Genomic DNA, 11665 nt, shown 5'->3' on the forward strand with positions numbered 1-11665 from the left:
CTTCTCTCTGCCTTCGGCGGCCGCGCGCTGCCTTGTTTTCAGGTACTGTCTTCAGACACACCCACTTTTTGCCTCGATTGGGGGCGGGGTTTTTCACGATTCCTTTTCTTTAATTATGGAGGTGGGTTGTCACTACTTACTCCTTCGCTCGCTGCTGCTTTTTGATGGGGAAGCATCATAGGTAGAGGAGACATGTGTCTCCTGTGTCTTCTTCCTCTTCTCTTCAGGACAGTGGGGATCCTGTACCCCCTGGGTAGCGTCCCAAGCTGGATGATGGCCGTTTGAAGCGTCTTATTTTGGAGACCTTGTCTGACCTGAAGTCCTCCATGAAGTCTGCTGGGGGTCGTTCTGGTGGGTACGCGGCCCTTTCTTCTGCCATTTCCTCTTAGGGATTCTCTGATGATGCTTCTTTGAGTGCGGTGGATCTAAAGGGGAAGTATGTCTCCAGGGAACTGTTGCCGGACTTACTTCTCATGTGCGTGTGAACATGGGGTTCCCAGATGACGCTGTGGCCAGTGCTTCTTCGGATGCAGTTCTACCGCAATTTAGGAAGCCTGTTACGTCTTCGCTTCCTGTACATCCATTTGTGATGGATGTACTCTTGAATGAGTGGTAAGACCCTGATCATATTATGTTGCCGCGCTTCATGTCGAAGCTCTACCATTTGCAGGACATGGAGGTGTCTTTTCCTGCGTCTGTGCGTGTGGACTCCTTTGTCGCTAGTTTGGTTGGTCGTCCCTCCATGGCTGATGATAACATTCTTCGCGATGGAGTGGATAAAAAGATTGACACTGCTTTGCGCAAATCCTCTGCTGGTTCTCACCTTGCCGTCCATGCAGGTATTTACGGTGCTTATGTGGCGCTGTCACTCTTGACTGACTTTAAGACTTTGTTCTCGACTATGCAGGAGGGTGGTTGCTGTCCGGATTTACTGGAATCGTTGGAACGTCAGGCTGAGTTCCTATCGGATATTGCCTTTGATTCCGTACGTGCTTCTGCTCTGTCTTGTGGTTCCTCTATCGCGGCTCGTAGGAATCTGTTGTTGAAAGGTTGGAATACTGATGCCGCCCAGAGGTCCATGGCCTTACGTTTACCTTTTACTGACCCTCGTCTCTTTGGGGATGCCTTGGAAGACAAACTGCATAAAGTGTTTAAAGAACGAATACATTCCTTTTCCTTCCGGAGGCATCCTTCCCGTAAAGATTTTTCCTCTTCGCAGGCCAAGTCTTTTTGTCAACCTTCCCGGTTTCAGCAATCCTCCTTTAAAGGTTCTTGTGGAGCTGGTCGTGGTTTCCCTCGGATGGTCCAGAAGAAGCCTCCTCGTGATGCTGGTCCTGGGCCGCAGCGTTCCTGACTATGCCCCTCCGTTCGTGGATCCCACTGGAGTGACGCCCATGGTTGGTGGGAGATTTAGGTTGTTCCTTCCAGCCTGGCGTCTGTCAACCTCGGATCAGTGGGTGCTGGATGTCCTGGACCGGGGGTATCGGATCGAGTTTCTGCCTCCCTCGGGTGTGGTGCGGACTCCGACTCCCTTGTGCCACTCCCGTCGCCAATCCTTGAGGGACGGTGTTCAGGCCCTGTTTTTCAAGAACGCTATTGTTCCCGTTCCCTGGTTGGAGTGGGGTCTGGGGACCCATTCGATTGTTTTCCTGGTGCCGTAAGTCACGGGGGGGGTTCCGGCTTGTCATCAATCTCCGGAGTCTGAACCTATTTGTGAAGAAGATCCCGTTCAAGATGGAGACCTTGCAGCGAGTGGTCCCGCTGATTCAGGCCGGATGGGTGTTTACTACTCTGGATCTCCAGGACGCCTACCTTCATGTGCCGGTGGCCCGGGAGGATCAGATGTTCCTGCGTTTCTGCCTGGAGGGTTGTCATTGGCAGTTCTGTGTCCTTCCGTTTGGTCTCCGGTCCGCTGCACGTGTGTTCACCAAGGTGGTTGCTCCTTTGGTGGCCCTTCTTCACCTCCGGGGGGGTGTCTGTGTTCCCCTACCTGGACGATTGGCTGCTCCAGGCTCCCTCCCCAGAGGTCGTGTCTCAGCACCTTTCATTGACCATCCTTACGCTAGAAAGTCATGGTTTTCTGGTGAATTTTCCAAAGTGCCAGCTTCTTCCTGCCACTCGACGGACTTTCATTGGGGCCATCTTCGACTCCGTCCTGGGCTACGTGTTCCTGCCGGATTCTCGGATTCGGCGTCTTCAGTCCCTGTTGCGGATCTTGTTGTCCCAGGCTACGGCCCCCCTTCTTCAGTGGCTCGAGGTTCAGGGTCATATGGCCGCTGCTGTCTTCACGGTGCCCTGGGCCAGGGTTCATCTGCGGCCTCTGCTGTGGCATGTTCAGTGTTGGGTGCCGTTTCCAGTTCAGGACTATGCTCTGTCTGTGCCTGTGTCCTTGGGGGTGGTGTCGGATCTCCAGTGGTGGCTGGATTCCGCGAATCTCTCGAAGGGGATGTGGATTCACCTGCCGCCCCCTTTGGTGTTGACGACGGATGCCAGTGCGGCCGGTTGGGGGGCCACGTTGGGACAGTGGTCTGTTCAGGCTCGCTGGCTCCGGATGGAGTCCCGTCGCTCGTCCAATTGGAGGGTACTGTCTGCTGTGGCCAGGGCTCTTTGTTTCTTCCATTCCCGTCTGCTGGGGTGCAATGTCCTGGTGAGGTCGGACAACACCGTGACTGTGGCTTACATCACCACCAGGGCAGTACTTGCAGCCCTTCCTTGAATTTGGTGGCTTGTGCGATTGCAGGTTGGGCGGAGCGTCATCTTCTGGCTCTCTCGACTCAGCATATCCGGGGGGTAGACAATGTGGTGGCGGACGCCTTGAGTCGCTGGTTTCCATCTTCCCTCTCCCTGTGTCTCTCCCCCAGGGTGTTCCGGTTGTTCTGTCGGATGTTCGGGACTCCCCTGCTGGACTTGTTTGCCTCCCGGGCGGATGCTCAACTCCCCCTGTTTTGTTCTCGGACCCCGGAGTCGGGTGCTTGGGGGGTGGAGGCGTTGTCTCTTCGGTGGCCCCCTTGGTTGCTGTACGCCTTCTCCCCCCTTCCCCCTGATTCCTGCCTTCTTGCTGTAGGTCCAGGGGTTGGGTGCCCAGGTGGTAGCGGTCTTACCTCACTGGCCGCGGAGGTCCTGGTTCCCTTTGTTGTTGAACCTGGCGGTGGGCCCTCCTTGGATTCTGCCTCGTTATCCATCTCCCCTGAGGTCCCCCTCCCCTTCCCTCCTGGTCCCTCTCACCTTGGCGGTTTGAAGGTTGATCGGTTGTCGCTTGGGGTCCGGGGTTTGCCTGATCTCCTCATCTCTGTGATGCAAGGGTCTCGTAGGGGTTCCGCTTTGTCCTCCTACTCTAAACATTGGGCTTCTTTCTCCTCTTGGTGTGCGGGGCTTGGTCTCTCTCCTGTCTCTTGTCCTATCGCTTCCGTTCTGCAGTTTTTCTTGGATGGGTTTCAGAAGAATTATGCCTTGTCTACTCTGAGGGGCCAGTGGGCTGCTCTTCGGGCTTTCCGGGATCCGGCTTCTCTTCCTCCTGCGGATGGTTTGTTGGTTTCCCGTTTGTTCCGGAGTTTCTCTCTGTCATCTCCTTCTTCACGCTCTCCGGTTCCTCCTTGGGATCTCTCTTTGGTCTTGGGTGCTCTGCAGTCTGCTCCTTTTGAGCCATTGGAGTCGGTGGACCTTAAGTTTCTATCTTTTAAGGTGGCGTTTTTGGTTGCTGTGACTTCTGCCAGGCGGTTGGGTGAACTCACTGCTTTGCGTTGTTCTCCTCCCTTTTTGCGTTTCTTGGATGACGCGGTGGTCCTTTCTTTGGATCCTGGTTTTGTTCCCAAGATTCGTTCTAGGTTTCATTGCTCTCAGGAGTTGATTCTTCCTTCTTTCTGTCCTTCTCCTTCTTCCCCTGCTGAGTTGTTACTTCACTCTTTGGATGTGCGGCGTGCTTTCTCCCTTTATGTTGCACGGTCTGCGGGGTTCCGTTCCTCGGACTCCCTTTTTGTGACTTTTGGTTTGGCTGGTCAGGGTAAAGCTGCGTCTCGGCTTACTCTTGGTCGCTGGATCAAGTCTGTTATTTCTTTGGCTTATCAGGGATCTGGTTTGCCTTGCCCTTCTGGTGTTCAGGCCCGTTCCACTAGGGGTGTTTATGCTTCCTGGGCTGCTTTTCTTGGGGTTTCCCTTGATGAAATCTGTCGGGCTGGGACGTGGGCCTCTGAGTCTTCTTTTGTGAGGCACTTTCGCTTGAATTGTGCTCTGTCTGACCGACCCAATTTCGGTAGTGGTGTGTTGAGTGCTGTGGGGGTTGTTCCGCCTCCCTGGTTCTGTGTTTTTTCATTAACCAAATTTTTGCTGCACGCCTCTTTGTGTTCGGTCTCTGTTTTCTGTGTGGTTTGCCAAAGGCCTGTTGTTGGGGGTGCTTTGGTATGCCTCATTAGTGATGACTGGGTCGAGGACGAGGGACGTAGAGGTAATGCTATGATTACTTACCGGTAATCCCCATTACTCTTAGTCCTACTCGTCCTCGACCCAGTCATACTTCCCGCCCGCCCTCCCTGTCCAGGCCTTTGTTGCTTGGTATGTCAGGATGTGCTTTTGGTTGGCTGGGTTCTTATAGCCCCTGACGGGAGGGTGGGTGGAGTCTAAAAAGCGTTTCCTGTTTTGTTTCCTGTCTTGTGGAATACCTCATTAGTGATGACTGGGTCGAGGACGAGTAGGACTAAGAGTAATGGGGATTACCGGTAAGTAATCATAGCATTCCTGGACTCCCCAAAAATGATGAAAAGCAGATATATTTCGCAGGAGAAAAGTGCCAGCCCTGGGACCCTGCCGCAGAATGTTATGTCTGCACATTTACATTTACGTTTTTTTTCAAATACGAAGCATTTTCAATGTCATTATAGACTTTTTTCCTAAACCCCCAGATATATATCGCATTCTGAAAAAAAAATTACCCACTGTGCACACTTACGCCAAACACTTTGGGAGGCAGTTAGATGTGCAAACAGGGAAGGGACAATAAAAAGAGAGCGTTTGTGAAGGCAAACGGGTGTTTTGAATTTACCTAGCAACCCCAAGCAGCGCTGAATCTCCACGCTCTATTAAACCTATACCAGGGCTTTGAGTGGGATCAAAAAACTGGGGGGTCTCTCATAGGGGCGTGGCCCATGTAATTAAGGGCGTGGCTTAAACACTTTAGCTAAAAATCTACACTTAGTATAGTGGCCGCCCGACCGGTACTTTGCTGCTTCTGTCCATTCAGCCAGATATATAACACAAGTAACAATACACCTACGGCAAGCCAGGACTATTGGCTTTGTCAATGGTTGTAAATTGCATTAGATAAATAAGCAACAACTATGACTTTGTATCTTTGTTGTATATCAGTTTGAAAATGTTTTAGTTATGTGAGATTGTGGTGTAAGGCTAGAGCTGCCGACTTTCGAGCTGAAATGCAGGTTCAAGACTCCTGTCAGCTCAACATCCTGTGATTCAAAACATGAACATGTCCTTGTGTGGTGTGGCTCGTGTACAGCGCTCCAAGGTTGAGCTGTAAAAACTCAAAAGTGAGTTTCTTTAAAGTTAGATCTAAAGCAGTGGCGGCTGCAGCTTTTTTTTCACTCTGAGGGTAAAAATGGAGAGCCCGATAGGGACCTGCCTCGGCACCTACTTTTAAGAACTGTCGGTGCTGAGCACCGTTCAGACCCGGCTCACTTAAAGCCCTGCTTAATACTATAGAAAATTATTCTATTGTACATTGTCAGATCTGCAACAAGTGGAAAGCATAAACAATACTTTTGTTAAATTTTGTTAAATTTCACAACTCAGCATTTCATCCTAGCTGAAATTCCTTCCACCCCCCCCCCGCCACCTGTGGACCTGTGGCTCACCTGCCAAAAGCCTGCTGGCCGAGTGGCCGTACCGACCCAAGCACGTCTCGCGGAAGTGCGGTTCTCCCACCCGAGGGACCACCTGTGCTCCGACTTCTCTCAGAATCATCAGGGCCCTGCAGTAGTAGTCCAACATTTCCTCATCTTTGCTCATGTTCTCCTCTACGGAAGCCAGGAAGGGACACTTCTGTCGGAGAAGTGCTGTGCGTGTCTGTGGAAATGTGCGGTGCAGTGCAGGTCCCGACGATGCCAGGAGTGACCAAAGGTGGAAAAAACGTGCTTCCAAAGGTGGAAAAAACACCAGCCAGTGAGGGCTCAGAAACGAAACCGGGAGAGTAATTCACTGACCAAACAAAACTCTTTCAATGCACAGCTAGTTGTGAAATGTACCTCCTGTAGGGAAGTGGGTTACTAGTGGGTGCAGGTAGGAACTACAGCTAGTAATAAAACTACAACCACTAATAAGGGCAACCACTAGTCAAGTCTCAATACAGTAATCCTTGATCAACCCTTGGTAGATTGGCAGATGACCAGTCCGGCTTAATTTAGGAGACAGGTGTGTAAAGCATTTAATTTTACAAAAACAGTAAATATGTATAAGACACAACACAATAAAAATCCAACTCCAATGTAGAACAATAGAGAATATTTTTATCATTACAATTACACCAAAACGACCAAAATCCAATGTAGGGAACCAGAGATATGCATTTTGAAATTTTTAATAAGAAATGTGCTTTCTAGCCTCAAAAATAAGAAAGCGCCAACCGTGGCTATCTGGCCGCGCTGGACCGCAACAAAGGTTTAGGCCGACCGCAATGGAGCCCGGGTTGGATAGATTAAGCGGTAGGTCCTGGTGCACATAGTCACTTTTTGGGCTCTTTCTTGTTTCAGTCACATTTTGGCATCTTTTTTGTTTCAGTCACATTTTTGGAACTTTTTCCCTCGGGTTCTCGATTACGGAAGTTGCGTTGATGACAGAGGCCTGCTGCAGGGTGATGCCTCAGTGAGCAGGGGAAGTCTTTGCCATCAGCGTCGAAGGCGAGCAGCTCTGAAGCTTTCAACGGGACAAACCAGTGCTGTCAGGCCAAATATCAGTTTAACGTCGCCGGCTTGGCTCTAGTCGTGGATGCCGGTTTTCTTCTGAAGCTTTTTCACAAAAGTTGACAAAAAGTTGGCAAGCTTTCAGATGTTCTTCTTAAAGGGTTCCTGAGGGTCAGAATGTGTCCAACGGCACCAGCCAGGGCCTCAGAAGCTCTGGCTTGCCTCTTGGGGTCCGGGACTCAATCTCCCACAAGGCACCTGGTCAGGAAAATCCAGTTGAAGCTTGTCAGCTGGAGTTGTCCTTTCAGTGCATGTTACAGGTGGCTTCTTCCTGCACTTTTCTACCTGTTTCTGCTCAGAGAGTCCGCTCCTTGTACTATAAGACAAGCAAAGACCTTCTTGTGTGGAGCCTTGAGAGCGCAGCAGGTGCAGTCCTCTGGGCCGGACTGAGAACCAAAACCGGCCCTGGCAAAGTGCTCGGCCGACCCCCTCCTACCCCCGGGTGGGTTAGGGGTGACTCCGAGCTCTTTCCCAGGGCCGATTTTGTTACAGGGCCGATTTTGCAGCTATGCTGCAAAAACGGCCCTGCAACAAAAACGGCCCCTAGGGGCCTAAAACTGGTCCCCACCCGTGCGGCGCACTGGGGGATTGCCCGTTGCCCGCTACAGCCAATCCGGCCCTGGCAGTCCTTCTGTGGTGCAGGCCAAGGGTCCAGACAGGCAGTTCTTCTCCAGATGTTTCAAACAGGGATCTGAGGGCCTCCTGCAAATCCCCCATATTTATTCCCCATTCTGGGCTGGCAAGAGTGAGGAGACACTCCAAACAATAGGGTTCAAATTGCCACTCCGTGCTATAACCACTTCCTGGGAAGTCTGGCATATATTAGCCAAGAATGCACTATTTAAAAAAAATCAGAATAGAGAAATCCTCTCCTTGGAGTTTGTGTCTGGCTAACCCAACCCACAGGCGTGGCTGACTTTTCCCAACCCTCCCCTTCCAGCCCCTCTCCTAATCTTATTAGGAGTTAAAAGTCTGCAAGATTGATGAGTGGGTTAAACCACAGGCTAAGCTATCCTATAGACAGAAGTCAACAACCTGTAAACTAGGTCTGTGGGTTAAAGCACATTTTTAAGAACACTCTGTAGCTCTATGTGCAATCTGAACATCAAGTACTGTCTTATGAAAAAGGCCTGTGCCTTCGCACAGGTGCAGAATGGAGCCATGCACTCATTAGGAAAAACTGCAATATGTACAGGTCTTGTAGTACTGAGTATGAGTGTAAGAGGGCGCACTAACTATGAATTACCTCCTACGAGGAGTATAGTGATAGCGCTTGTAGACACTCTTCCCAAAATCGATCAGGTGAAGATGCTTGCTTATGGCTAGTAGACAAGAGTGGAGCCCGTAAGATACATAAGTGTGAAGTGGGCCATGCTTGGCTGCACTGCAAGGGTTCTGGTGTAAACTGCACATTATAGGTTCTTCTTCCCCCAGCTGGCCTGTGAAGAAAAAGGAGAGAACTGAGAAAAAATTGCTTTGATCTTAAAAACACACCCATAACCGTGTAAATAGTGCACACGAGACAGTGCCTGTGACCCGCCAGGAAGTTTTCTAATCACTTTATGTCAGCTTCATTTTATTAAATAAATTAGTGCATCCTGGGAGTTGTAGTCCTGATTTTCTTTAATTGAAGAGATTGGGAAAACACATCTGATAGCAATGGTTTGTAAAATTATATCCAAGCACTGAACACATGGTGAGTGCACATCTGGAATGGAGTATTTCTTGCAGTACTAGTTTCCACAGGCCTTTTCCTCTTAATCCTTCAGTTCAATCTATTTAATGGAAAGTCCAAGCTGGCCAGTATGTTAGCATCATATACTTTATTACAACTTGAAAAGTGTGATATTTCATTTAATGTAATTTATTTAGGCTTTGGGCTACAGGCATTGGGCTGTACAAAATATGAAAAGCATGTTGGAAACAAGAAAAAACAGACATTTACAAATGCAACAGGCTTTTGCCTTGCCCAACTTTCACCATTCCGACTGGACTGGGAAAAGTGTATTTGAGGCCTTCAAAGTATAATTCGTTTTTTTCTTTTGTGGTTTTTTAATCTCATTTTTTTGTGGTTTTATTTTCGAAGTTATTCTAGTATAAATTCAGTTTTTCTTGAATATTTTTTTATGGGAGAGAGTATGTTTTATTGTATTATTTTTGAATTGCTGCAATTTCATTCTATATTTTACCCTCTATAAACTTTCAAATAAAGCTTATTAAAATTATTGTTAATTATTATTGTTATTTTTGTTTTAGTATTATTTTTATATAAGTTACCTATAACTATTTTATCAGTATTATTTCAATGTATATATTTTAATGTTGAAAATTGAATTTTATATTATTTATATTTCATTTATATATTTTCTTAAATGTGATATTTTCAATGTTAACACATTCTTTAAAGTTCATTTGATGTTCAGTGTTTAAAATTTGATATGCTTACCTGTGTAAGAATGATATTTTGATCCACTATAGTTTTGTAGCCGAAATTCTTATACTTTATATTTCAAGTATGAAATGTTGATATTTTTATCCTCAATATATTTATGTTGATTCTTTTGTATTGTGATATTTTTGAGCTTACAATTATGTCATTCAACTGAATAGCGTAAGCAAAGTAGTAAGGGTCGGTATAGGAGTGAGTGTGAGTGTAAGTCTGGGAGAATGGGTAGGTTTCGGGGTAGGTTTAGGATCAAGGTAGTCCAAGGGATTCACTCAACATTAGGGCAGGGATGTTTTGCCTTCAAGGCACTGCAATGGAAGGACTTTTTAGACAAATACACCCAACAGCCGAAGACAAGATGGTAAAGAAAAAAACACTCCAGTGGGTAGTTTGAAAAATACTATTGAAACAATAGCTGAAAGTAGCTCCCCCAGACACATGAATATCTGAAGAGGGATGACCAAAAGCACTTAACGTAAAACAAATTGTGTTGATGACATGAGCCCTGGCAGACATCCAGTGGTATCTTCAGCCATAATAATACCTGTGGGTGTATCCAAAGTATGATTTACAGTTTATTTAAGCAATGGATAAAGGAGGCAGCCCAAAGGTCCCTTTTAGTATATTTTGTGCGACAACTTGAGCACTGGCAGACAAGCAATGGTCTCTAGTCATAGCAATGGTGTGTATTCTGGGACTCTGGCCCAGGTGTGCAAGGTTTGAGTTCCCTGCCCATAGGTGCATGTTCTGGGCTCAATGGACCATTACTTGAGAAGGGAAGACCAGGTTATTGTAGCCCCGCTCAACTAACCGAGCACACCTGCTGGTGTGGCGTCCATGCTTTCTGGGTTACTGATGGTCACGTAAAGGGTTCAGGGATGCAGTGGGGGTTCAAACCAGTTTCATTTTTCAGAATAGTACTCTCAAGATTTGCACTTAGAAAAGACACTATGTACGTTTACAAGTGTTTTTTTTCCAAGAATCTCGTCCTGTTGGTAAGTACACGAATAATAACTGCACAGAATATAATTAAAACAGCACTTAAGCGTTTTGGTGGCAGCAAAAATAAAATGAGCAAGTCTAACAGAATTAGAATGTTCCTACCGGCCTACCACCCTAAAGCTACTTCTATGCACTATACCATGAAAGCATGGAATAGCTAATTTGCCCCCAGATTGTCCTGGGGTCAACGCACTGCATACCTGTTCAAGGCACATCAGACTTCAGCTGGGAGAGAGTGTCCCTCGGAAGGAAAACACCTGATCAGCTGGATTCAGCTCCTCTCAACACGGCAGAAGAGTGGCTGATGCGGCAGTCTGGCAGGACCTTTCATAATAACCTTGTGTGAGGGACTCTCAAATTCAGTGGTCAATCCAAGCGGTTTATATAGGGTTGACCACTGACCTTCAGCCAACATTGGGAAACATTTCAATAATCAGAAACATAGCTGGTCTAAACCAGCATGAGGAAAATAAGTCAACCCGAACTACATGTTTATTTTACACGTCTACTGTCAGACCTTGAAATGTAGATATCATGTAGCTTGTAGGAAACATCTGTCACTTTATGTGATAGCAGAATCCTTGTGTAGATGAAATGACACTTTCATCAGTTCTGAAAAAAATAATGGCAGGCTGAAAGAGGACCAAAGGCAGGCGGGCTACTTTAACGTGCTGAAAATGGAGCCTGACTTTGGGAGTTTACCACACTAATACCTCTGTGGACTGATCCAAAGTATGAATTGCATTGGCTGGAGGTAGCTGACCCAAAGCCCCTCTCTGTATACTTTTGTGTTGATGACATAAGCTCTGGCAGACAGCTAAAGCGTCTCTCAATAGACAAAACTTTTTTGGGCAAGATCAGAGCTTTGAGGCACCCCATCCTGTGTTGAACCCCCAGCCCTGGCCACTTACCATTTTCCCATGCCCCCAAAAAATAAACAGACCCATTCATCCCAGCCAGCTGCATGGTGGGGGCTTCTGATGGCACCCGAAGCACATTGATGAAGTCTGAGGCCGGAGCAGATCAACAGCACCGGAACCCGGGGAAAACAACATGGTGGCCCCACTCTGATAGCGGCCGCTGTGACTCGCCTCAGTTCAGCCCAGGAGTCACCACTTGCCCTTAGCAGCAAGTAGAGAAGACGTTGCTTAACTGCGGCCTCGGGGTGGCCCCTAGACACTTGCTGGACCATCACCCCCAGGATCAGCCTCCCAGGGACTTTAATCGTGACCAGATTCTGGACAAATTCAAA

This window comes from Triturus cristatus, chromosome 11 (assembly GCF_964204655.1).
Source record: "Triturus cristatus chromosome 11, aTriCri1.1, whole genome shotgun sequence".
Lineage (NCBI taxonomy): Eukaryota > Metazoa > Chordata > Amphibia > Caudata > Salamandridae > Triturus > Triturus cristatus.